The sequence below is a fragment of the Canis lupus genome, chromosome X (genome assembly GCF_048164855.1).
Source record: "Canis lupus baileyi chromosome X, mCanLup2.hap1, whole genome shotgun sequence".
NCBI classification, from domain to species: Eukaryota; Metazoa; Chordata; class Mammalia; order Carnivora; family Canidae; genus Canis; species Canis lupus.
In genome coordinates, this window is record NC_132876.1 from 93,042,747 (window position 1) to 93,070,634 (window position 27,888).

The 27,888-nt window shown below is 40.5% G+C and overlaps 1 protein-coding gene across 3 annotated transcripts in view; it reads right to left on the reverse strand.

Moving 5' to 3' along the window:
* The window catches only part of PRRG1 (proline rich and Gla domain 1), a 280,952-nt gene that overhangs the window by 119,737 nt on the left and 133,327 nt on the right, over positions 1-27,888 (reverse strand). Inside the window, exon 1 of one of the 3 annotated variants that reach the window (XM_072816962.1) lies at positions 26,335-26,466. The exons of 1 other annotated variant lie outside the window; for it this stretch is intronic. The gene's annotated coding sequence lies outside the window, so the exon portion shown is untranslated. Of the gene's footprint in view, positions 1-26,251; positions 26,467-27,888 lie in introns of those variants that run through there. One more of the 3 variants, XM_072816963.1, reaches the window with a different exon arrangement.

Genomic DNA, 27,888 nt, shown 5'->3' on the forward strand with positions numbered 1-27,888 from the left:
AAAGAGCCAAAGAGTAGATCCCTAAGCCCTGATTACCCATATCTCTGACTAAACCCTGAACAATGCTTGCACAGACTAGACTCTTAGCAGCCTATCCCAAAACAACAGATATGAACAAAGACAAGATCTACTGCACAAGAAAAAGTCAGCTGTTCAAGCCCAGCCAAAAAAAAAATGTGCTGCTAAAACAAAGGAAATAATACTTATTGGGGGGAAAAAACACAGTCTAGAATCTCCTCACTTTAACATTTACAATGTCCAAGATATAATCCCAAAGTACTCAGTATACAAAGAATCAGGAAAATATAACACTATCAGGAGAAAGTCATTCTTGTCCAACTCAAAGATGAACCAGATGTTGGAATTAAAAGAAGAGAATGTTAAAGTGGCTATCCTCAATGAAATACAAGGAGGAGTTTTTAATTCATATAAACTTGATTTCCAGTTTCTGGTCTGGTATATGAAGACCTTGGAAATCATCACTCCCATTCTTACAACAAGAAAAAAGGTGAACAAATGGAAAATCAACAACTCTTCATAGAATCATCAGACGACTAAGGTCACAAGGCAAACCACTGCTCCCAAAATTGTACAAACAGGCAGATACAGAAAATCCAAATCACTAAATCAGAAACCCAGAAACAGAAAAGTCCAGAACCAATACCAGCATTGCTGATTGCTGGAGGCTCAGTGTGAATAGTGTGAGAATTAAAAACTCCAGGGAGGCCCCATCTTGGAGGATGTTCACACTTTTGTGAGTTTTACCTCCAGGAGCCCTACCAGGTTCTCACAGTGAAGATAAGAGAAAAAAATCACTCAGGTTTCCAAGCAGGGAGAGGAGAAAAGTAGCCTTTTTTTTTTTTTAACATGACCAGAGCATTCTTTTCTTAACAAGACCTGCCCTCAAGAGAACTATTTACCAGACCTTAACCAACCTTGGGGAAGTAAAACACTCAAATTGGCTCAAAATACCAAAATACCCACCTGGCTCTAACCCCCTCTAGCCTTCCACATGAGGAAAGGGAGATACCCAATTGTAGCCTCTGTCTCACTGAAGGGGGAGAAGCACTTGTGAAGGTCAAAACCCAGGGGCACAGACTCATTAAAAGACTGAGACCCAAAAAAAATAAAAAAAAAAAAAGACTGAGACCCAACTGTAGGATTATGGAATACTTCCTCTCTTCCCATACATTGCCACCACATCAGTATGACTCCTGTATAATGACAGGGGAATACAATTGTAAGAATGACACATCTCAGACTTTATTTAAGAACAAGTCCCCAGGAGAACCCAAAGAAAACAGAGGAGTCAAAAACAAAGTAAACAGGAGAAATTTATCCTCTGATACCTATAGCTACAGCAAACAAACACAGCCTGACCTTTAGCCAGATAAACATCAAATTTCACACTAAAAGCCTTTTTACCCAATCAATACATCATGTCTAGCTTTAAAAAAAAAAAAAAAAACCTACAAGTTATAATAAAACCAACCAAACAAAAACAAAACAAAACCAGTTTGAGGAGACAGAGAAAGTATCAGAACCCTACTTAATTCTGACAGAGATGCTGGAAGACCAATTCATGAAAACCCCAGTAGAGAGAAGTAATTAAGAAAGAAATTTTAGAACAATAAAAAAATTTCTTTTTTTTTAAAGATTTTATTTATTTATTCATGGGAGACAGAGAGAGGCAGAGACATAGGCAGAAGGAGGAGCAGGCTCCCCGTGGGGAGCCCGATGCAGGACTCAATCCCAGGACCCCAGGATCACAAACTGAGCCAAAGGCAGATGCTCAATCATTAAGCCACCCAGCAGTCCCCCAAAAATAATTTCTGAAAAAAAACTATAGATTGAATTTATAGCCAAATGGACATGACAGAGGAGTAAGGGAACATAAAGACAGATCAAGGGGCACCTTGGTGGCTAAGTCACTTAAGCATCTGACTCTTTAATTTGGCTCAGGTCATGCTCAGGGTTGTGAGATCGATCCTCATGTCAGGCTGCACATTGGGCTCCACACCCAGCATAGAGCCTGCTTAAGATTGTCTTTCTCCCTCTTTAAAAAAATTTACAGAAAGCAAATAGGGAGGAAAAATAAACAGAAGCTCAGAGACCTATTAGATGACTAAACAGTCATAAATAAGTGTAATTAGAATACCAGATGAAGAGGAGAAAAAATATTTGAATAATAAAAACTTCCCAAAATTGACAAAAGATAGAAATTCATAGATATAAGATACTAAATGAACACAAAACAGAAAAACACAGAGAAGCCCGAAGTACATAATAAACCACTGTAAGCCAAAGATAAAGAGCAAACCTTGGGGGGGTGGGGCACTTGACGTTATGAGCACTGGGTGTTATTCTGTATGTTGGCAAATTGAACACCAATAAAAAATAAATTTATTATTAAAAAAAAAAGAGCAAACCTTGAAGGCAGCATGGGAAAAATGACACATCACAGTCAAGAGAACAATGATCCAATTGATGGTTAACTTATTAGAAACCATGGAAGAAAGACTGGAACACCATATTTAAAGTCTTGGCGTGGGTAGGGGGTCGGGTGCGGTGGGGAACAAATGTTATCCCAGAATTCTATACCCAGCAAAGATAGAACTATAGAGTGAAAACGAAATACAGATATTTACAGATAAAAGTGACTAAAAGCATTTGTCACTAGTAGATTGACTCTATAAGAAGTTCATTTGTTGGCAGCAGACTTGCACTGTAAGAAATGCTTAAGTTATTTATAGAGAAAGGAAATAATACCAGATGGAATTGAGATACTCAGAAATGAATAAAGAGCATCCAAAATGGTAAATGGCTGAGTAAATGAGTAAATGCAAAAAGACTATTTTTTGCTTTTTTCCTCTACTTTTCTTTATAAACCAAATAACTCTTTAAAACTAAAACATTGCTGTGTGTGTGGAACAACCATAACAGAAAGGACAGGGATGTGGGCCTGTAACTTTGTAAGATTTCCATGTTTTACTCGTAGTATATTATTAACTAATGTACTAAAAAGTACATTAATTAAGTAGACTGTGAAAAGCTATGTTTGTACATTATAATCTCTAGGGCAGCTACTATTTAAAAAAAAAAGGTACAAACAGTACAATAAAAAAAGAATAGCTAAAATATCAACAGAAAAAATAAAAGAGAATCCTAAAAACATATTCAAATACTCTAAAAACAAGCAGGAAAGATAAACAGAGATGTGTAGAAAATACAAAATAAAATACTAAGCCTAAGACCAACATGTCAATGATTACTTAAAGATTACCAAATTGAATGTTCCAGTGACTGTCAAAAGGCCAAAGTAAAACAAATCACAAAATATATACAGTACTGCTTACAAGACATTCATTTTAAATATAAATACATAGATAGGTTAAAAGTGAATAGATAAAAATATATACCTTGGAAACAGTAAGCCAAAGGTTGGAATGACCATTAATATCACAAGACAAATTCCAAAACCAAATGAATTAGCAGCGATAAAAGACTCTTCAATGATAAAAGGGTCAATTCAATAGGAAGGCATCATCCCAAATATGCATGCATCTTATAACAGCATTTCAAATATATAAATTATGAACCAACAGAATTAAAGAGAAAAATAGTGGCACATGGATGGCTTAGTCAGTTGAGCATCTGACTCTTGGTTTTCACCTCAGGTCATGAACTCAGGGTCCTGAGACAGAGCCCCATGTTGGGGCTTAAGACTTTTTCTCCCTCTCCCTCTGCCTCTGCCCCTCCCCACACTTGTGTGCACACTTTCTCTCTCTTTAAAATAAATAAATAAATCTTTTTTTTTTAATTGAGAACCAGATAATTCCCCAATCATAGTTGGAGACTTTAACTCTTGTCTCAGCAATGGATTGAACTAGGGGGAAAAAAATCAACAAAGGCATAGAACTAAACAACATTACCAGACTTTAACCTACTTGATATTTATAGAACAATATATTCAATAATGGCAGAGTACACATTCTTTTCAGGTTTACATGGTACACTTACCAGGAGAGATCATAATCTAGGTTATAAAACCAGCATCAATTAAAAAAAAATGAAATCATATGGAATATGTTCTCTGACCACAATAAAATTAGAGTACAGTTTTAGGGCACAGGACCACTCTCAAGTTTGTGAGTCACCAGGACTCAACAGTAGGTTATACTCATAGCTAAGATTTATGACACCAAAGGGTACAAAGTAAAAGCATCAGGAAAAAGATATACATTGGGTAGAACTCAGAAAGGCCAGACATAGGCTTTTATATATGCTTTTTCTCTAGAAGCAAAATACCATGACATATGCAAAATATCTCTGCCCAGGGAAGGGCAGAAAGAGCATTTGAATTTCAGCATTCCCAGATTCTACAGAGAGCTAGTCATGTAAGTATATCCTGCTATGCAACCAGCCATGGTAACTGAAACTTGGGACCCCAGTAATGAAACCAGGCACACATGATTGATCAATCTGCATGTCTGCACAAAGCAATTCAAATAGGTACGGCATGGTCTACTGCTCCTGATGTACAAAACAAAATCAACCATTAAAATAAAAACATTCAAAGCGCCACATTCCCCGGGGCTGACCAAGAGTCAACCATGGTTCCAGGTTCCTTCAGAGACATGGAATTAGCAATCAGACCCATTGCGTTAACATTTTCCTCACAAATACCAATATGAAAACCAGGTAAATCCTATATATTTTGTTTTTTTTTTTAATTTTTTATTTATTTATGATAGTCACAGAGAGAGAGAGGCAGAGACACAGGCAGAGGGAGAAGCAGGCTTCATGCACCGGGAGCCTGACGTGGGATTCGATCCCGGGTCTCCAGGATCGCGCCCTGGGCCAAAGGCAGGCGCCAAACCGCTGCGCCACCCAGGGATCCCCTAAATCCTATATATTTTGAAAGTAAACAATAAAACTCAAAATAATCATTGGATCAAGAAATAAGATACAAGCAAAATTGGACAATATTTTTAACTAAGTGGTAATGAAAACAACATCAAAATCTGTGAAATGCAGTTAAAGTACTACTTAGAGGGAAATTTATACCCTTAAATGTCTACATTAAAAACAACAATACATGGGACGCCTGGGTGGCTCAGTAGTTGAGCAGCTGCCTTTGGCTCAGGGCCTGACCCCAGGGTGCCAGGATCGAGTCCTACATCCGGCTCCCTGGAGGGAGCCTGCTTCTCCCTCTACCTATGTCTCTGCCTCTCTCTGTGTCTCTCATGAATAAATACATAAAATCTTAAAAAAACAAAAAAACAAAAAAAACAATGCAAGGCCAAAAAGTATTACCAAAAATTTTCCAGATATATATGAATAGAAATTACCCTCCATGGTATCTTCTATTTTTTCCAGATAAGATGCTTGAATGGGGGATGCCTGGGTGGCTCAGCAGTTGAACTTCTGCCTTCAGCTCAGGGAATGATCCCAGGGTCTGGGGATCGAGTCCCACATCAGGCTCCCTGTAAGGAGCCTGCTTCTCCCTCTGCTGTGTCTGTGCTTCTCTCTGTGTATCTCTCATGAATAATCTCATGAATAAAGAAATAAAACCTTAAAAAAAAAAGATGCTTGTATGGTAAAACATTTGGTTTTTTTGTAAACCAAAATACTATAGACTGAAGAGGCCATAGGATCTGTAAGCAGGAGGCAACCACCTCCTCAGTAGGAATGCACCATTTAAAGCACACCATTCTGGGCAGCCCAGGTGGCTCAGTGGGTTAAGCGCCACCTTCGGCCCAGGGTGTGATCCTGGAGACATGGGATCGAGTCCCACGTTGGGCTCCCTGCATGGAGCCTGCTTCTCCCTCTGCCTGTCTCTGCCCCTCTCTCTCTGTGTCTCTCGTGAATAAATAGGTAAAATCTTAAAAAAATAAAAATAAAGCACACCATTCTGAGTAGGCCCAAACACTATGATTATGCTTTGTTTTCTACTCCACTGAGGAGTGAGTGGTGGGGGTAGAGAAGGGGCAGCTTCAGAATCTGTGTAGTCTTTCCAGTTGTATAAATAAGACTTTCTAATGAGGGCAGCCCGGGTGGCTCAGTGCCACCTTCAGCTCAGGGCGTGATCCTGGAGACCCGGGATTGAGTCCCGCGACGGGCTCCCTGGATGGAGTCTGCTTCTCCCTCTGCCTCTGTCTCTGCCTCTCTCTCTGTGTGTCTCTCATGAATAAATAAATAAAATGTTTTAAAAAAGACTTTCTAATGAGCAGGTCTTGATATTTTCCTTGGCCTTGCAATGTGAGAAAAGGGTAATTCCATTAGAAAGCCCTGGCTTCTGTCCACCTGCAAACTGGGGACCCCATTCTGCCCAGAGACAAGTATAAGGCTCAATGAGCATGTCATGGTACATAAGCAGCTGAGTAGCTGGCCAGTGAGAGTCCTATTGTGTCACATAGTCAAATATTCCCAAAAGAACAACACCATGGCTGATGGGGCCACAAGTAACAGCTATTAGACTGCCTTGCCACACTTCCATGGATTCAGCAGGTAAAGAGACAATGAGCTCAAATGAATTCAGACAATGTATTGCTTACACAGCACAATCAAAACCAGCATGGTGTCAATTTCCCTAGTTCCCACATGATGACATCAAACAGGAGAGGCCAGATGACAGTCCAAGCAAATGTGTCATAATGCTGTCAAGTTATAAAACTGAACCCAAGCAGTTTTATCAACTTACAGAGACATCTGAAGTTGTAGCCCACAGGGTATAAGGTGGAAAGTCCTGCACTCAGCTGAAACCAGGAGATGGGTGAGAAATGTCCTGATGGCAGTTTCCCACAAGATACATTATGAGAAGCTGCTTCATGGCAGCTCCTCACCAGCTGCTTATCTCCCCCTTGCTCTGGGAGGCGTCACAGGGCATTTTGCCAAGACTTAAGTCAGATTATGGTCGAACATTGCCCCCATGGCCTGAATGAAGACATACAAAGCTGCCAAGGTGCTGCACAGAGAAGCTTTTTTACAATATGCTGAACTTATCTGCTTCTCTGTAAACCAGAAGTACAATAATGATGTTCAATGCCAAGATTTCTGAAGTACTTACTAAGAGGTGACAGAGTATTTCAGCGGGGGCCTAAATTAGTTAAAAGTAGGATGAGTGTGAAGGTTTTAACAGAATATCCTGTCATCTATCTCTACAGGCTAATGGAGTTAACCACTCCATATACAAGCACCCTTGAAGCAGGGGTCCTATTTGTGGGAGGTATGTGTAGTACACAAAGAAGGAAGCACTGTACCAGCTGTATGACTTCCCTAACCACTCACTCTAGGTCCTACAGGATATTCTTTAGGTCTGGTAATACTCTCTGGAATTAATGCTGCTTAAATGCTGGTTAAATAGAGTACGGTCAAAGATTATGGTTCTGAAACAACTAGTGCACTCTAATCAGAAACATCTACTCCAGAAAGTGCTAGAACCTTAGGCTGTAAACAAACTTGAATCAGACCTCTCTGAGACAGCATGCCTTAGTCCTGGCTAACTGGGGAACCTACAACAAAATGAGTTTGAATTACAGTTCTTTAAATACAGATATGAACAGCAACTAAGATTTACCTATGCCAAAATGAAGGTTAGAAGTACATTAACTTTTGATCATTTTAAAAGAATCCAGAGCTCCCATCAATACTACATGAGGACTCAAACATTTTTGGAATAAAAAGAATGAAATACTCATTATAAATTTATCTTTAAATATTTAAATGTAGGAAGGGAATGTTTAAGATTTCTTTGGCAACATTATACAGAGACAACATTTAATTTAATTAAAGCTGTTTGAAGACAATTCATATACTGTTTTAGAAAACAGGTCCCAGCCAGCGTGTGATGGAGAAAAAAGAAGCGAAACCACATGCCATTGTAGTAATGTAATAGGAAAAAAATAACACTATCAGTTGAAGTCCAGTAACTGTAGCACAAGAAAGAGAAACCATGGATAGGCCTAGAGAAGCAGGTAATGGTACAATGTCACTGGGCAGGCCCTCTATGAGGACTGGAAGGAAAAATAACCCACAAAACAATCTATGGTCTATTACCCAGCTAAGAAAGAAACAGACAGATGGAAGAAAATCCACACAAACCTTGTGAGAGTTCTGTGATGTGAAACCACAATGAAAATTCAAGTTGATATAACTGTCCTCACTAATTAAGGGCTACGGATAGACACTGGGATAAGCTAACCTATAATGCAGTATAAACTCTCAAAGTAATTTACCAAGTCACATGACTACTGTAGTCAATTAAGTATTAGATGAAAAATAAGAATTTAATGCCAAGACTTGTATTTTGGATAAAATTTGGAATGAGCCTTGTTATAAATGGTAATCAGAATACATTCTCTCACACATTATGCTTGAAAAAAGGAGGTAATGAGAAAGAGGCCCCTTTTCTACCATCCCTGCTTGCATTAGCAAGGAGGAGGAGGTCAAAAGGGCATGGAAAAGCACCAAAAGACAAAAACTTCTCTGAAGAGGGTGATACAGATTACTGTTAGCCCCTTAATTTAGAGGCCCTTAGGCTAGGACCAACAGTGCGATTTCTCCAAAGGAATGGCCAAGGGAGCCCCATGTGTCACATTCATGCCTATACTCAGGTTGCTTCTTACCCAGAGAATACTACAGTGCTTCCTTCCCACCCACCCCCACCATCCCCACCTCTTCTCCCCTCCCCCCCCCACCCCTTCACAACAAAGTAGTGGATACATGTGTGGTAGTAGGTGACTTGGAGAACAAAGGCAAAAGAAACGTAGATAAAATTAAATTTCCTTACAACTTGAAACCCATTGACAAATACTTGATATAAGTAGAGTATAACACTCCTCCAGGAACTCACAGCTGTGTAAACATTAATGCTTTGCTAGAGGCAAAAAGTGTCCTTAGATTGACAATAGCCAGACCTCCCGGGTCACTAAGTCTTCTTTAACACATGAAAATCCTTTTGGAAACTTCCTTTATCCTGCCCCTCCCAACTTAAAAGTATATAATCAATGGCTCCTCACAATCCCAGTACAGCTCTTCCAGCTCATCAGTCCTGTTCCCCGGCTTTAATAAAACCACCTTTTTGCACTGAAAAGGTCTCAAGAATTCTTTCTTGACTGTTCCTTCCCAGATTCCCACCAGCACATCAGTGGGCAAGGGAAGAAGTTTTATTTAAGACATTTCAGTTGGGGCGGCCCCGGTGGCACAGCGGTTTAGCGCCGCCTGCAGCCCAGGGTGTGATCCTGGAGACCCTGGATCGAGTCCCACATCAGGCTCCTTGCATGGAGCCTGCTTCTCCATCTGCCTGTGTCTCTGCCTCTCTCTCTCTCTCTCTCTCTCTCTCTCTTTCTCTGTGTCTCTCATGGATAAATGAATAAAATTTAAAAATAAAATAAAATAAAATAAATAAGACATTTCAGTTTAAGGTACCCTGTCATTTACATGATATCTTCAAGGAAAAATTCTGACTGGATATAGCTGTGGGAACTGTCAGTGTGCAGAATGAAGCTCAAGTCATGGACATGAGTGGCATTATCCAGGGAAAGGGCAGAAGTCAAGGAAGGAGTTTTAGGGACTGAGTAAGTAAGAGATCCAGTAAGATGCAGTAGGTAAACAAAGCTTTCTGGAAGTAGAGTTCATCATATGATATCAGTAACTTCCTGAGGGATCCAAAGGAAAAAGCATCCATTAAAATACATCTTTAAGGGCACCTGGGTGGCTCAGTTGGTTAAGCACCTGCCTTTGGCTCAGGACATCTGAGGGTTGGAGGATTGAGCCCTGCATCGGCAGGGAGCCTGCTTCTACCTCACCTTCTGCCCCTTCCCTTGCTCCTGCTCTCTTTCTCACTCTCTCTCCAATAAATTAAAGACCAACAAGCAAACAAACAAAAAACCCCACATCTTTTACTTCATCAGAAAACTAAATCTATGACTTAATACTTATATTCATCATCTGTTTTAACAGAATAGTACAGTGGGTAATCTAATTAAGTCAGCAATATTTGAATGGATAATCTTACCAGTTCAAAAAATATTTTTTGAGTACCTACTGCATGCCTGCCCTGGTGTTAAGAACAGGGAGATTACTCTGACCAATTTACATAGTATCCTTTCATTCATTCAACATTCATTAAGCACTTAATGCTTGTTAGACCATGATGGTTAATGCTTAAAATGCATACATAGTAAGCATTTGATATATACTTTTTCTTTCTAAACAGTTTCACTGTGTGCTTACTCTGTGAAACAGAATGGAAGAGGAGGCTCAAAAGCATGCTTCATGAAATGGGACCTCCTGAAAACTCTAAGATTCAGTGTCAGGGAGACTTAGATTAGAATTCCAGCTCTACCATATAACCCAAAGTGACCTGGGGCACTTCACCTCTGAACTGCAATGTCCTCACTATAAAACACAGATAAATATCATATACCATACAGGATAATAAAAATAATGAAAGTGACATATCTGGTACAACATTGAAGGGTTACTGTCATTGCTTTTACTGTTCCTGTTGTTATTACTATCGAGAAAGATAATCCATGTGGCCAGGAGTTGCTTATTACTATTAAAGAACATAACCCATGTGGCCAAGAGCTGCTTGAGAGAAGAAAAAATAGTTCAGACAATCTTCTGAATAATAAACTCAGTATACTCCTATGAATAACTGAACTGTCAAGAATGGGTTTGGGTTCTGGAGAAAACACAAAATCCTACTCTACACAGAATTTGCCCTAGTCCCCTTCCTGGTCTTCTGAGGGCCTGACACCAGCCCTGTTGAAGCAGACTAAAAAATACCCAATATAAATGCAAGAAGTCCAGGAATATTCATCATCCTGACTTTTGGTGTTGGGAACCAGGCAGAGATCATGTAGATAAAGACAATATAGATACTCTGACCCTTGGCTCTAAGGCTGAGATTCTGGTGCAAAAACAGCCCCAGGTAAACGATTAAGAACTGAAATGCAACCAAGGAACCTAAACAGAAAAAGGAGAAGCCAACTCAGAAAGGTTAGGTGTATATAATCTTTGAGAAAGTGACTAATGGGTCCATAATGGTGGACAGGGCTTTCTAAAAGCATTGTGAAGCACGGGGCCCATAAATTGGAGGTTTTGAGTATCTGTAGATGGGCAGATTTGAGTTAGGGACTGGTATTAATGACTGGGTAGACCAGTAAAACGGATATGATTACAATGTTAGGAAAGATAATAAACTCTGAACTAGGACAATAGCAGTGGGAATGGACAAGTGAACTTTGCTAAGGTCAGTTCTGTAAACTGAGTGAACATTCACAGTTTAAAAGAATATAAATAAAATGCTAATAATAAATATTAACATCTACCACTTACATTTTAAAGAAAATTTTAAATTCAAAGAACACATTGATTTTGTAATATAATACTAATGCGGGCAGCCTGGGTGGCTCAGCGGTTTAGCGCAGCCTTCAGCCCAGGGCGTGATCCTGGAGACCCGGGATCGAGTCCCACGTCGGGCTCCCTACATGGAGCCTGCTTCTCCCTCTACCTGTGTCTCTGCCTCTCTCTCTGTGTGTGTCTCTCATGAATAAATAAATAAAAATCTTAAAAAAAATCCTTTAAAAAAATACTAATGCAACAAAAACATCGGAACACTAACATTTAAAGACTGCTTTTGGGGGTGCCTGAGTGATTTTGGCTCAGGTCATGATCTCAGGGTCATGGGATGGAACCCCATGTCAGCAGGCTTAGCAGGGTTGGGGGGTGGGGGCGGTCTGCTTGAGGTTCTCTCTCTCTCTCTGTCCCCTTCACTCTCCCGACACATGGGCAATCTCCCTCTCTCAAATAAATAAATCAATCTTGGGACACCTGTGTGGCTCAGTGGTTGAACATCTGCCTTTGGCTCAGGGCATGATCCCAGAGTCCCAGATCAAGTCCCATATCAGGCTCCTTCCATGGAGCCTGCTTCTCCCTCTGCCTATGTCTCTGCCCCTCTGTGTGTCTCTCATGAATAAATAAATAAAATCTTAAAACATAAATAAATAAATCTTTAAAAAAAATAAAGATTGCTTATGAGCCTAAAGAAATATTTTTTATGGGACTCAGTGGTTGAGCATCTGCCTTTGGCTCAGGGCATGATCCCGGAGTCCCAGATCGAGTCCCATATCAGGCTCCTTCCATGGAGCCTGCTTCTCCTGTCTCTGCCTCTCTCTCCGCCTTTCTCTGTGTCTCTCATGAATAAGTAAATAAAATCTTAAAAAAAGAAAAAGAAATATTTTTTACTTCTCTATGTAATAATATTTTCTTGATAAATCCTAAAGAAAAATGAGTCAGATACTGAAGCATGATAAAATTACATGGGAAAATAAATATACCCTTGCCAAAATCATTATTCTGGTCCCATGAGTAAGACTAACACAGAGAAAGGAACTAGAATATATTCCATTAACTTTTTTTTTTTTTTTTTGCAGTGACAGCATATTTTAAAACTAGGCATATGTTTCTAACTTTGCCAGCTTTCTCCCTGAAGCAAACATGTCAGAGAGGATTACTGTGGCAAGTTAGTCATATGGATTTTTTTTTTTTTTTTTTTTTTTTTTTTACAAAACCGGAATGCATAACATTAGAAGCAAAACCACAAAGAACAGGCATACTGGAGACAGATTGGAGCAGATACACAGAACAGAGTGCTTTGAATAACAAGACTTCGCCACTCAAAAAGGAAGGGATTGATTACCTAGGAGTCCGGAATAACACATATCTTCTAAGACAGTTTTGAAAGAAGGGAAAAAAATAAAACTCAAGGAACTTACTCCAAGTCAGGAACATAAAATATAATACACTTTCCTAAAGAAATACTGGACTCTAAATTCTGAGGCACTGAACCTTAGAAGTTTAAACTGTTATTTAAATTATGACCCATTTAACTGCCAAGTCTTTCAAGAAGATAATGAGTACTATCAAAAATTCATCATTAGTAACTGAAAGAGCTTGAAAATAAGTATACCAGTTATTACCACCCAATAACAGAGAAAGCAAAGCAACCATTGAGCATTTTTTTAAAGTTACTTATTTATTTGAGAGAGAGAGCACGAGTGGGTGCACACACATGCACGCAGAGGGAGAGGTAGCGGGAGAGGGAGAAGCTGGGCAGAGTCTGATGCAGGGCTTGACCCCAGGATCATGACCTGAGCAGAAGGCAGATGCCCAACTGACTGAGCTACCCAGGTGCCCCTCACTGAGCATTTTTAAGAGCTCTGATTATCCTTCTTGTGGCCCTTTGATTCTCACTGCATTATGCTCAATAACACTTTTTTTTTCTTTCTCAATAACATTCTTTTTTTCTAGTTTTGTTTTGTTTTTATTGAAGTTCGATTTACCAACATATAACACCCAGTGCTCATTCCATCAAGTGCCCTCCTCAGTGCCCATCACTCAGTTCTCAATAACATTCTTGAGAGGGACACCTGGGGGGTTCAATCAGCTAAGCATTCAACTCTTAATTTCAGCTAAGGTCATGATCTCAGGGTTGTGAGATCAAGTTCTGCCTTGGGCTCCATGCTCAAGGGGGAGTCTGCTTGAAATTCTCTCTCTCCCTCTGTCCTTACCCCAGGTTGAGTGCAGGCACCTTCTCTCACTCTAAAATCAATAAATAAATCCTTAAAAAAATTTCTTTTAATTAAAAAAAAAATCTAGAGGGCTCAGTGGTTGAGTGCCTCCCTTTGGCCCAGGGCGTGATCCTGGAGTCCCAGGATTGAGTCCCACATTGGGCTCCCTGCATGGAGCCTGCTTGTCCCTCTGCCTGTGTCTCTGCCTTTGTGTCTCTCATGAATAAATACATAGAATCTTTAAAAAAAAAATTGAGAAGTACTTAAGTTTCTCTTTTACAAAGGGTAAAGCTAGAACACACTCTTTACATAGCAAAGGTGTTCAGTAAATGCTGAATTAAAGTTTGACTTATGTTGTATAAAGCCATTTCCTTAGGAGACTCTAAAATTCTACTTGCACTGATAGTATTATTCCTATGGCTCCCAACATTTTCAGGATACTTTGTCATTGTGAGAAAGGTGTAATACCAAGAGGTTATCTTCTAAGCCCTGTGAATATGTGGGGTGGGGGGGATCAAAACATCTGAGAAATTACTTCCTGTTCAAAGGCTCAAAAAAATTTTTTTACCTTGTCTATTACTTCCATACATATCGAAGTGAGCACACATATATGCACACATGTGCACCAATTTGTCCTTTTCAATTCTGCCTTACCTAAAAATTACCTATACAAAAATAACATCAACAAAACCTCACCTACAACTAGAAATGCAATGTGAGAAATTTTACAGGACTATTTTGCTGATATTTTGTCCCAATACTATCTTCAATTTACATTATATTGATGAAAATATCCATTTTAAATATGAAATAACTTGTTTCCTCCAAGCCCCCAATTCTGGAAAATGATACTTGGCAAAGGACAGTTTCCCATATTTCCTATTTCAGAAGAAAATCTATGCAGCAAATTATGAGGTATTCAAAGCATATGAAGCAGTTGAAATGAGATGCACTAGAGCCTTATTATTACTACAAATATTATCTATAGAAGAGCAACATCAGCATCACATGAAAGCTTGTTAAAAAGGCAAAATCTCAGGATATGTTCCAGACCTTCTAAATCAGAATCTACATTTTAACAAAATTTCCAAGATGCACATTCACACCAAAGCTTAAGAAGTAGCCAACTAATGAATTTATCCCACAAATGTAATAATGAGCAAAAAGATGTATATGTAGATGATCCAATTTATATAAAGGTCAAAAGAAGCAAAAAATACTAAATATTTAAAGACAATTAGGTGGTAAAAGTCTCAAGAAAAGCACGGGGGGTTTCCAGCTTCCAGGCTGGCACACAAGGAACTCAGAAATCACAATTCTCTCAAGTATAAAGTTGATCAAAGTGCAAATACAGCTTTTCTTAAATCCACAAGAGAAGTAAGATCATAGGACAAACCACTGCCCCCAAACCAGAAAGACAAGCAGATACAGAGAATTACAACTTAACCAAGCAGAAACCCAAGAGCAGAAGCCTCAGAGAGAACCAGTGCCAAGGTAGGACAACCTGAACTGTGATGAACTGCTGGAGATGCAGTATAGACAAGTACGAGAATTAAACCTTTCAGGTGGATTCAATCATGCCCCCCCCACCCCCCCAGCACTTCCATGAGACTTACCTTCAGGAGCTAGAACTGGTTCTTCACATTAAATAGAGGAAAGAAATTCCCTCATGCTTCCAGTGCAGGGAGGAGGAAAGGAGTCTTTGAAATATACCAGAGCACTCTGTTCTTCATAACAAGGATTTCCTTCAGAAGGACCAATTTTACCAGAGCCTAACTAGAGCCAACCTACTCAGGAGAAGAGAAACACACAACTCCAGCCCCATCTAGCTATACCACCACCTAAGGGGGAATAAAAACTGAGAAGTACTGGTGAAGTTCATGGTCCAGGCATTACTGGCTCACCAAACATTTGAGGCCAAATACAAGACTACAGAACATTTCTCCTACCCCCACACCATACTACAACATTACTAAAGGCCTATTTACTGCAGTTCCTTTTACCCAGTACATCATGTTTACTATTCAACTAAAAATTACAAGGCATATGAAGAGGCAAAAATCACATTTGAAGAGACTGAACACCAGAAACAGAGTCAGATATGGCAAGAATGTTGGATTTATCAGACAAGGTATTTAAAAATATTAGGATTAATATGCTATGGGCTTTAATGGAAAAAATAGGCAACATGTAAGAATAGACATAATACAAGCAGAGCAATGGAAATTCTAAGAAACAATTTTTTAAAATACTACCAATTAAAAATGCTCTAACAGAAAGAAAGAATATCTTTGATGGATCATTAGTAGACTGGACATGACTGAGGAAAGAGTCTCTAAGCTTGAAAACAGGGGAGTAGAAATTTCCAAAACTGAAATGAAAGAGAGGCTGGAAAAAAAACCCTCAAAATATTCAAGAACCGTGGGACAAGTACAACAAGGTAACATAAAGCATAATGAAAATACCAAAAAGAAGAACAGAGAAAGGAATAAAAGCAGTATCTGAAGAAATAATGACAGAATTTCCCCAATAAATGTCAGATACCAAATCATAGATTCGGGAAGCTCAGAGAACACCAAACAGGATAAATTGAAAACACACACACACACACACACACACACACACACACACACACAAAATCAACTACAAGTAGGCAATCATAAGTCAAACTGCAGAAAATCAAAGATAAAAAATATTAAAAGAAATTAGAAGGAGGGCAGCCCGGATGGCTTAGCGGTTTAGCACCACCTTCAGCCCAGGGTGTGACCCTGGAAACCCGGGATCGAGTCCCATATCGGGCTCCCTGCATCGATCCTGCTTCTCCTCCCTCTGCCTATGTCTCTGCCTATCTCTGTGTCTCTCATGAATAAATAAATAAAATTTAATTTAAAAAAAAGGAAGGAGAGAGTGGCCTGGGTGGCTCAGTGGTTGAGCATCTGCCTTCAGCTCAGGGCATGGTCCCAGAGTCCTGGGATCAAAATTCCATGAAGAAGACAGGAACAGAAATTTCACCAAAGACAACATACACATGGCCAACAAGCACATGAGAAAATGCTTTGCATCACTTGCCATCAGGGAAATACAAATTAAAACCACAATGAAATATCACCTCACACCAGTGAGAATGGTGAAAATTAACAAGACAGGAAACAACAAATGTTGGAGAGAATGTGGACAAGGGGGGACCCTCTTGCACTGCTGGTGGGACCGCAAGCTGGTACAGTCACTCTGGAAAACAGTGGAGGTTCCTCAAGAAGTTGAAAATAGAGCTACCCTACAACTCAGCAACTGCACTACTGGGTACTTACCCCAAAGATACAGATGTAACGAAACACCAGAACACCTGCACCCCAATGTTCATAGCAGCAACGTCCACAATAGCCACACTGTGGAAGGAGCCACGATATCCTTCGACAGATGAGTGGATAAAGATATAGATAGATAGATAGATAGATAGATAGATAGATAGATAGATAGATACACACACACACACACAATGGAATATTACTCAGCCATCAGAAAGGATGAATACCCACCATTTGCTTCAACGTGGATGGAACTGAAGGGTATTATGCTGAGTGAAGTGAGTCAAAGAAGGACAATCATTATATGGTTTCACTCATACAGGGAATATAAGAAATAGTGAAAGGGAGTATAAGGGAAAGGAGGGGAACTGAGTAGGAAGAATTAGAGAGGGAGACAAAACCACTAGAGACTTCTAACTCTGGGAAACGAACAAAGGGTTGCAGAAGGGGAGGTGGGCAGATGGTTGGGGTAACATGATGGGCACTGAGGAGGGTACTTGATGGGATGAGCACTGGGTGTTATACTATATGCTGGCAAATCAAACTTCAAGAAAAACAAAAGAAAAAAACAAAACAAAACTCCATGATAGGCTCCCTGCTCAGCTAGGAGCCTGCTTCTCCCTCTGCCCCTCCCCCTGCTTGTATGTGCTCTCTCTCTCAAATGAACAAAATCTTTAAAAAAAAAAAAAAAAACTAGAAAAAGAGCAAATTAAAAGCAAACAAAAATTAGAGCAGCTATCAATGAAACTGAAAACAATAAATTAATAAAGAAAATAAATAAAACCAAAACCTGATTCTTTGGAAAGATCTATAAAATTGATAAACCACTAGCCAGGCTAAGAGAAGAAACGAATTACAGTATCAAAAATGAAAGAAGAGGCATCACTATAGATCACATGGACATTAAAGAGTTAATAAAGGATTATGAACAAATCTATGCCTACAAATTTGATAACCTCGATGAAGCAATTCCTTGAAAGATACAATCTGCAAAAGCTCACACAAGAAAAAAAATAGACAATATGAATAAGTCTATATCTATTAAAGAAGTAGAATCAATTTCTAGTTACTAATCATAATTACAGCAATAGGCCCAGATGGGCTTACCTGTGAATTCTATCAAACACTTATGGAAAGATTATACCAATTTTCTACAATCTCTTCCAGAAGACAGAAACCCAGGGAATACTTCCTAACTAGTGAGGCCAGAATTACTGTAACACCAAACCAGACAAAGACATTACAAGAAAACTACAGACCAATACCACTCATGAACAAAACATGCAAAAATCCTCAACAAAATATTAGTAAATGAAATCCAATAATGTATAAAAAGAATTATACATAATAACCAAGTGAGATTTATCTCAGATATGCCAGGTTGTTTCAACAGTTGAAGACCAGGGCAGTCAGGTGGCTCAGTGGTTTAGCACCGCCTTCAGTCCAGGGCCTGATCCTGGAGACCTGGAATCAAGTCCTGCATCGGGCTCCCTGCATGGAGCCTGCTTCTCCCTCTGCCTCTCTGCCTCTCTCTCTGTCTCTCATGAATAAATAAATTCTTTAAAAAAAAAAAAAAAAACAGTTGAAGACCAATTAATGTAATCCATCGCATCGACAGGCTAAAAAAGAAAATTCATGAAAAAAGAAAAATCATGATTATATCAATAAATGCCAGAAAAAGATTGAAAAAATTCAAGACTCCTCATGGGGGGAAAAAAAAAAGTCTGTCAGCAAATTAGGAATAGAGAAGTTGTCAACTTGTTAAGAACATCTACAAAAAACCTACAGCTAACATCATACTTAACAGTGAGAAACTCAAAATTTGCCCACAAGACAACAACATCCCCTCACCACTCCTCTTTGACATTATATTGGAAGTCCTAGCTAATGCAATAAGACAGGAAAAGTAAATAAAAGTTATACAGATTGGGAAATAAACCAAACTTTGTTCCCAGATGACATTATCATGAATGTAGAAAACATAGAAAATCTAAAAAGAAAATGTAGAGGGATACCTGGGTGGCTCAGCGGTTGAGTGTCTGCCTTTAGCCCAGGGCATGATCCTAAAGACCCGGGATCGAGTCCCGCATCAGGCTCCCTGTATGGAGCCTGCTTCTCTCTACCTGTGTCTCTGCCTCTCTGTCTCTCATGAATAAATGAATACAATATTTAAAAAAAAAAAAAGGAAAGAAAACGTAGAAAATCCAAAAGAATCAACAAAAAAAACTCCTGGGGCTAATGAGCAATTATAGCAATGTTGTATAACATTAATATTTGAAATTAATTAATTTCCTATTTATTGGAATATACCATCAATAAATCAGTGGAATTTCAAATTAAAAATATATTTCCATTACATTAACACCCCCAAAATGAATTAGATATAAATCTAACAGAATATGTATAAAATATTTGAGGAAAACTACAAAATTATGATGAAAGATATCAAAGAACTTTTAAAAATGGGGAAATATTCCATGTTCATGAATAGAAAGGATTCAATATTGTCATAATGTTAGCTCTTCTCAAGTTAACCCACAGATTCAACACAATCCCAATCAAAATCAAGCAAGTTATTTTGTGAATATTGACAAGACTGACTCAAATATTTATAAAGAAAGGAAAAGCCCTAGAACAACCAACTCAATAGTGAAGAAGTCAGAAGACTGACACTACCCCATTCATAGATTTATTATAAAGGTAATCAAGAGAGTGTCATATTGGTAAAGATTATTAAGACATCAGTGGAACAAAATAAAGAGCCCAGAAATAGACCCACATAAATACAGTCAACTGATTGTTGACAAAGGAGCAAAGGCAATACAATGGAGCAAAGACAGTCCTTTCACCAAATGTACTGGAACAAATTACACACAAAAAAGAATCTAAACACAGACTTTACACCCTTCACATAACTCAAAATGGATCATAGACTACATGTAAAGTGCAAAACTATAAAACTCTTGGAATATAACACAGGAGAAAATCTAATTGACCTTAGGTATGGCGATGACTCTTAAGATACAACACTAAAGGCATGATCTGTGGAAGAAATAATTGATAAGCTAGATTTCATTAAAATTAAAAACTTCTGGGATGCCTGGGTGGCTCAGTGGTTGAGCATCTGCCTTCAGGCTCAGGGCGTGATCTCGGAGTCCGGGGATGAAGTCCCACATTGGGCTCCCTGCGGGAGGCCTGCTTCTCCCTCTGCCTGTGTCTCTGCCTCTCTCTCTCTGTCTCTCTCATGAATAAATAAATAAAATCTTTTTCAAAAATTAAAAACTTCTACTCTGGGGCATCCCCAGTGGCTCAGCGGTTTAGTGCCGCCTTCAGCCCAGGGTGTGATCCTGGAGACCTGGGATCAAGTCCCACATCGGGCTCCCTGCATGGAGCCTGCTTCTCCCTCTGCCTGTGTTTCTGCCTCTGTCTCTGTGTGTGTGTGTGTCTCTCATGAATAATAAATAAATAAATAAATAAATAAATAAAATCTTAAAAAAAAAAAACTACTCTGTGAGAGGCAACGTCAGAAGAATCAAAGGACAAGCCAAGGAATGAGAGAAAAACAGACATAGAGTATTATCCAAAATATACAAAAAAAAACTCCTAAAATATGAAAATGAACCTGATTTAAAAATGGGCAAAGAACCTGAAAAGACATCTCATCAAAGAAGATATACAGATAGCAAGTAAACACATGAAAAGATGTTCATGAATTCTAAACTAAAACAAGCTATCACTACACACCTATTTGAATGGCCAAAATCCAAAACACTGACAAAACTAAATGCTGATGGAGATGTGGAGCAACAGGAATTATCCCTATGAGTGAGAATGCAAAATGATACAGCCACTTTGAAAAACAGTCTGCCTGTTTGTTACAAAATCAAACATACTCTTACCATAGGATCTAGCAATTGTGTGCCTTAGTATTTACCCAAAGCAGTTAAATACTCATGTCCACACAAAAACCTGCACATAAAAAAACAAACAAACCTGCACTTAGATGTTTATAGCATCTTTAGTCACAGTGTCAAAACTTGGAAGCAACCAAGATGTCTTTCAGTAGGTTAATGTATAAATAAATAGTGCTACATCCAGACAATGGAATGTGAATGAATCAGTGCTAAAAAGAAATGAGCTATCAAGCCATGCAAAGACATGGAGGAACTTTCGATGCATATTATTAAGTGAAAGAAGCCAATCTGAAAAGGCTACATACTACGATTCCAATAATATGACATTATGGAAAAGGCAAATCTATACAGACAGTAAAAAGATTAGTGGTTGTGGGGGTTGGGGCCAGGGGGTAGAGAGGTAGATAAATCAAATTGAGGAATTTTTTTTTTAAAGATTCTATTTATTTGAGAGAAAACACATGCACACAGGAGTACACACAAGCAAGGGAAGGAGGGAGAGGGAAGGGAAGAGGGAGAAGGAGAAAGACACTCTCCTCCGCTGAGCAGGGAGCCAGATGGAGGGCTCCATCCCAGGACCTGAAGATCATGACCTGAACTAAAGGCAGACGTTTAACAGACTGAGCCACCTAGGTTCCTCAGGACACAGGATTTTGGGGCAATGAAACTATTCTGTTAAGATACAGGTCATTAAATGTTTGTACAAACTCACAGAGTGTACAACACCAAGAGGGAACTTCAATTTAAACTACAGACTTCAGGTGATAAAAATGTGCCAATGTAAGTTCATGAGTTGTAACAAATGTACTACTGTGTTGCAGGATGTTGATAGTGGGGGAGGTTGGGTCTGCAGACAGCATATGGGAACTCTGTACATCTCAATTTTGCTATGAAACTAAAATCCTCTAAAAATAGTTCATTAATATTTTTTAATGCAAAGGAGTGACTTTTTCTCTTCCCTTGTAATGATTTGATCCATTCCCAGAGCTTCCTGTCCACTCATACCTCTCTCCTGAACTTCACTCACATGTAAAAGTCATCTTGAGGAGCACCTGGGTGGCTCAGTGGTTGCACATCTGCCTTCAGCTCAGGGTGTGATCCTGGAGTCCTGGGATCAGGATTGAGTCCCACATCCGGATCCCTGAGGAGCCTGCTTCTCCCTCTGCCTCTGTCTCTGCCTCTTTCTGTGTCTCTCATGAATAAATAAATAAAATCTTTAAAAACACACACACACACACACACACACACACACACACAAAACCCCACAAAGTCCTCTTGAACTCAGCATGCTTAGTACTGAATTCTTGATCCTCCTGCAATCTTCCATATCTCACTAAATAGCTACTCCATCCTTTCAGTTGCTCAGAGCAAAATCCTTGGCATCATCCTGGACTCATCCTCTGTCGTATTTCCCTTTTAATTCTCCTTCCAATTAAGTGAACATTCTTGTGATTATTGTGCAAGCTAATGTGTGAGAACCACTGTGCTAAACCACCTGTTTTAGCTATATAGGAGGAATCTACAAATACAGAACTAGAGTTTGAAGAGAATAGGAGATGTCAATACATTCCCCTTTTGAAATGAACTGCTACTGAAATTACATTCCTCATAAGAAATGGCAATTATAAATAACAAGAGCTACCATTTTGGGGGCAATTAGCATATGCTAAATATTTTTTTTGAGATTTTATTTATTTGAGAGAGAGAGAGCGAGCAGGGGAGCAACAGAAGGAGAGGGAGAAGCAGGCGCCTTGCCGAGCACAGAGCCTGATGTGGGGCTCGATCCCAGAACCCCAGGACCATGAGCCAAGCTGAAGGCAGATGCTCAACCGAGCCACCCAGGCACCCCAGTATGTGCTAAATATTATGATAAGCTGTAATCTATCTGATCTCACTTAAGAGGTAAATATTATACCCATTATTTTTATTAATGAAGAACTGGATGCCTAGAGAAAGAAATTTAACAAATGCCTGCAAATCCCATGCCCTTGACCACCATATTATTGGTCTACATGGAGTGGTTAAGAGAGTCTTGGATAGAACCCTCAAAAAGTGACTCAGTGGAAGTGGCTGGGGTTGACCTGTCAAAGAATTAGGACAAAAATCAGAAATATGGAGAGGAAGTCTAGGTGAGGAAAGTTTAAAAAGGTAGTCTTAACTACACTTGTCTGAAATATCTTTTTTAGTGAGTCTAAAGACCACAGAGGCTGTTATGTAGAACTTCTTTAAAAAGAAGTTTTATAGACTCTACTCACCCTCTCTGAGACCCAAGCTTTTCTCATAACAACCAGGCACTAACTTGAAGTGTTTTGGGGTGAACAGTGATTAAAGCTATTTTTTTTTTAAGTGACATGGAGAAAAAGTGCTTTTACATTTAGGTGGAGAGAGGTTAAAATGAGAAGAGAAAAATAGAAGTTACTAACAGCCAGAATAGATTGTTTGCTTTGCTGGCACAGAGACTTGGACCAACCAATCCTGACTCATTTTTAGACTAAAAGTATCAATTCTACTCACTAATAAATCAAGTGATCATTTGCTCATATTTTCTCCAGTTGGTAAATCTACTGAGATGAAAGCTAGGTGTGGGGATGATGAGCTTGAGTGGTAAGGAGCAAAGAGAAGATAATTGCTTTCATGAGCCAAAGGTGACTAAAGCCAATGATGCTGGTAGAGTTAAGACAAATGTCAAAAATAGGGGGATCCCTGGGTAGCTCAGCGGTTTAGCACCTGCCTTCGGCCCAGGGTGTGATCCTAGAGTCCCGGGATTGAGTCCTGCATCGGGTTCCCCACGTGGAGCCTGCTTCTCCCTCTGCCTGTGTCTCTGCCTCTCTCTTCTCTCTCTCATGAATAAATAAAATCTTAAAAAAAAATAGGCTGCAGAAATAGGGCACTATAACATGAAGAGTCCCATCAGCCAACTGCTCAAACCACCTTAAGACTTAGGAGTATAATACAACTGATTAGTCTCTCTAATTGGTCTAATAGGTTACAGTTTCTTTAGTTATATTAGCCTTCTAAGGATACCATGTGGCCAGCATGATTCTCTTGTCAATTCCTATATTCCAGCAGTGCCCTGTTAGTGTCCTTCTACAAATGTTTAATCTTCTGTGTCATGTTGACTTTTCACTAGTTTCAGTATAAGAAGTTGATCTATTTTTTTTTAAGATTTTATTTATTTATTCATGAGAGACACAGAGAGAGAGGGGCAGAGACACAGGCAGAGGGAGATGCAGGCTCCACGCAGGGAGCCCCATATGGGACTCTATCCTGGGACTCCAAGATCACGCCCCGGGCCAAAGGCAGGCGCTAAACCGCTGAGCCACCCAGGGATCCCAGAAGTTGACCTGTTTTAAAATTTGGTCTTTCCTCATGCCCGCTTTGTCTATATCTGCAAAGCTTTTGTACCTCTTTTAGAAAGGTAAACCACAGACTTAATACATGGGAACTTATTTCCATACTTTTCTTACTTACATTCCAAATAATGTTCAAATATGAGATATAATTTCAGCATTCTGAATCTTTTCTATTATCCCATGAACTTTACACAATGCCAGCATTTATTAACATTTACTTGTAAGTACATTTATTAGGCATTTAGTACATACGCAGCAGCCTTAGGTACTGGGATAACACAGAAGACTGAGTTTCTAGTTCCAAGATAGAAATAAGACCAGTGGAATCAGTTTAACAGAAAAGAGGGTGATTAATTCATTCTGAGGGAAATGTCAAAATTTTCTAAGAAAAATTTGAGCTGAGTCTGAAAGGATGAGTAGGGGTTCATTAGGCTCTGGAAAAGAGAAAAGGTATCACTAGCACCTTCCTCCCCAAAATTGTTAATGTTCATGGCATTTAATTTAAAATAACAGGAAATGAAAGAGTAAAATGACAACACAAGAAGAAATCCTGTTCACTTCATGGGGGGGGGGAAGGTTGTGCCTTTAAACACACTTCAGATCTGAAAGCTGTTTATAAAACAGGATTTACAATCAAGGGAAAGGGGTGGAGGAGGAAGAAGTTGTTTGTTGTATTCAGTTAAACAGATGAGTAAAGAAATGGACATTTATGCTTGAAAACACATATACCACTTTTCATAAAGATCCTAATTTTGCAAATGAAAGCCTTGGAACCTTACCTAATATTACAATTCCTAGTGTTTTTTATTCCCAATATCATTGTTAAGGGTTCTAAAGTGAGTCTACTCAAGAACTTAGCAGCACCTCCACACACATGCAGTAATCCCCTCTTGACTGAAGCGATCAACAGCACCTTAATCAACTTTTCACTTACCTCGATTTGCACACCTTCACATCCTTCAAAATCTGGCTTTATTTATACTACCACTATCAGAAGGCATTAATTTGGGGAACCTGAGTGGCTCAGTCCGTTAAGTGTCTGCCTTCCGCGCAGATCATGATCCTAGAGTCCTGGGATGGAGCCCCACATCCAGCTCCCTGCTCAGCGGGGAGTCTGCTTCTCCCTCTCCCTCCGCCTGCCGCTCCCCCTACTTGTACTCGTACTCTCTGTCGGTGTGTGTGTGCGTGTCAAATAAACAAAAAAAAATTTTAAGGCATTAATTTAGCTGTAAGTTTTGACACCCCACCTCCTCACCCTTTCGTTTAATTACTTACTCTTCAATTTTATTCGTTTCGCTTTTCTACTGAAGGGACACTTAGGAAACATACCAAGAGCACAATTACAAAACTATGGATGCAGCCAGAGTGCGAATACACACACACTCTGGATTTGCAATCATATCCCTCTTGAGGCTGTTCCTACCACTGATCAAAATCAGTGGACCAGGAAGAAGGAAAAAGCTGAGGCAGGAAGGTTGTTCCCTTCCTTCCACTCCCTCCATGCCTGCCCCCGCCCCCGTCCCCCAGGGCCACACCGCGACCTCGTAAGCTCCCCGCTTCACCGACCCGCCCCCGCTGTCACCCGCCACTGCCTAGAAAACAGTCACAGCCTTTGTTAAAATGTCCATGAGCACAATGTACCAGAAGACAGACACATTCCCGGGGGCGGGGTAGAGGAAAGTCACACGAACGCCACGCCCTCCTTGGCACTAGCCTGGGGTGAGCGCCCACCTTCCCCCCGAATCCTCTCACCCACGACAAGGAACGTTCCTGGCAACTGTGCGCTCTGAGGCGACTGCGCGGGGGAAGGGAAGGGCCCGGGACGCTGCTGAGGGGCACCCAGCGGGGGATACTGAACTTGAAGCTGGGACACCCTCCAGCGCCCTTGGCGAGCCTCCCGGTCCTGCCAAGCCTGAGTAAGGACTTCCAGTCTCCGGAATCCTTCTATTTTCCTCCTCACAGAAACCCTCACCCACTCCCGCCACCACGCACTCCGCTCCGCACGCGGCCGGCTGGACACTTAGGCAGTGCGGCCAACTCCCCTACCTCACGTCCGGCCAGTTTCTCTACCAGGGACCGAAGATTCCCCGGGCACTCACCCGCACGCTCCCCGAACCCAACCGGGATGTTCGGCGCAAACCAGGTTGCCCAGCCACAAGCTCCGCGCCACTACCTCACTCACCGCGCGCTCAGCTCCGCTACTCCGGGCTCTGCGAGTCGCCAGCTGCGCCTGCGCGCTCCCGCAGCCGCCGAACCTACTAGGAGCCTGGAGCGGCAGGCGGATGGGAAGGGTGGTGGGAAGCTGAAGTGGGCGGGGTCCGGGCGGGGTCCGGGCGGGGTTAGGGCGGAGGGGCGTGGCCAGCGGGGTGGGATAGCGAAGGGGCGGAGCCTCCGCCGCCTTGGTCCGGAAAACCTAGTGCTTAGGGCACCCGGCTGGAGTTGTTTGTTTTTTCTTAGTGGGGGGGGGGGGGGGGGGGCTGGAGTTTTCCACTCTTGAGGTCTGTTTATAACACTGTTTAACACTGGCAGAGAAGTTGTCTGGTCCCCTCGGTGCACCCCCACATTCATCCTCGAGAAAGCCCGCTTCGCGCGGCGCCCAGCTAGCCAGTTCCCGGGGCCACCCTGAAGCCACCCTGAAGCCACCCTGAAGCCACCCTGGATCCACCCTAGCTAGCCTTTTATTCTTTTGCACGCCTATCTCCCCACATATCATTTCCCTACCCCTACCCTCTGCGCATTTCTCCCCCTCGCGCGCGCAGTCCTCAGCCCTCCAGAGGTGAGGGGCTTGGAGATTTCTCACCCACAAACCGCCTGGTTAACGTGTCTGCTGGGTGTGAGCCCAGAACGTAGTGGGTGACTAGAGATAGCTGTTAGCTCAACCCTTTTCCTAAGGACAAACTCTATTGCTGCTCTTTCTGCACTTTGGTGACAAGAATCTGCTTTTTTTTTCTTAAAAACAGTCTTGAATATGCCTACCCGAGTATCTTGGGAAGAAGAACACGGGTTGTCAAAGAAGACACGCCTTTGACCCCGCTTTTTAGGTAGCCACCTTAGAACTTGAGCCTTCTAAAAGCCCCTCTGAGAAACAAAATATTTGGCCTGTGTTGTGTGGACTTTGCCCTAATGGTTTCAGGTTTTCTGGCATTTAGCATTTTAAGAAGCCTAACTTGATTATTATTCCATGCTGCATGCGTGCTTAGTTTTAAATTCTATGCTTTTCTGTTTAAAATCTGGGCAGCTGTCGTATCTCACGTGCCTTTGGATCAGCTATTAAGCTAAACACACCTGAGTGAATACGACATGAATTGGCCTGTGAGCCTAAAGTGATTTATTCCAAATTACTTTTCCTTTCTTCTTTTTACTTTAGTTATGATGGAATTGAGAAACATTTGGCTTATTAAGAATAAAGGAATTGCCACAGGGCCACATCCCTAGTCCTGCCCAGCAACTGTTTTGAATGTGATGGCAGCATTTTTGGGGAAAGTCTGGTCATTGCCCTTAGAGATCTGAATATCCTGCAATTCTTCCCATTAACCTTTGTGGTTCTTCCATTTGTGTATTTTACAAACCAGACTTTCTTGAACTCATTTCTGTTTTGCATCTGTCAAATAAGTATAGGGAGATTGTAGTGAGGACATATTGTAAGAGTGTATGTATACTGGTAAATGTAAATACAGACTATAGGATGAATAAATCTTGTAAGTGCCTGGAAATAGGACTTAGTCCTATTCATTTC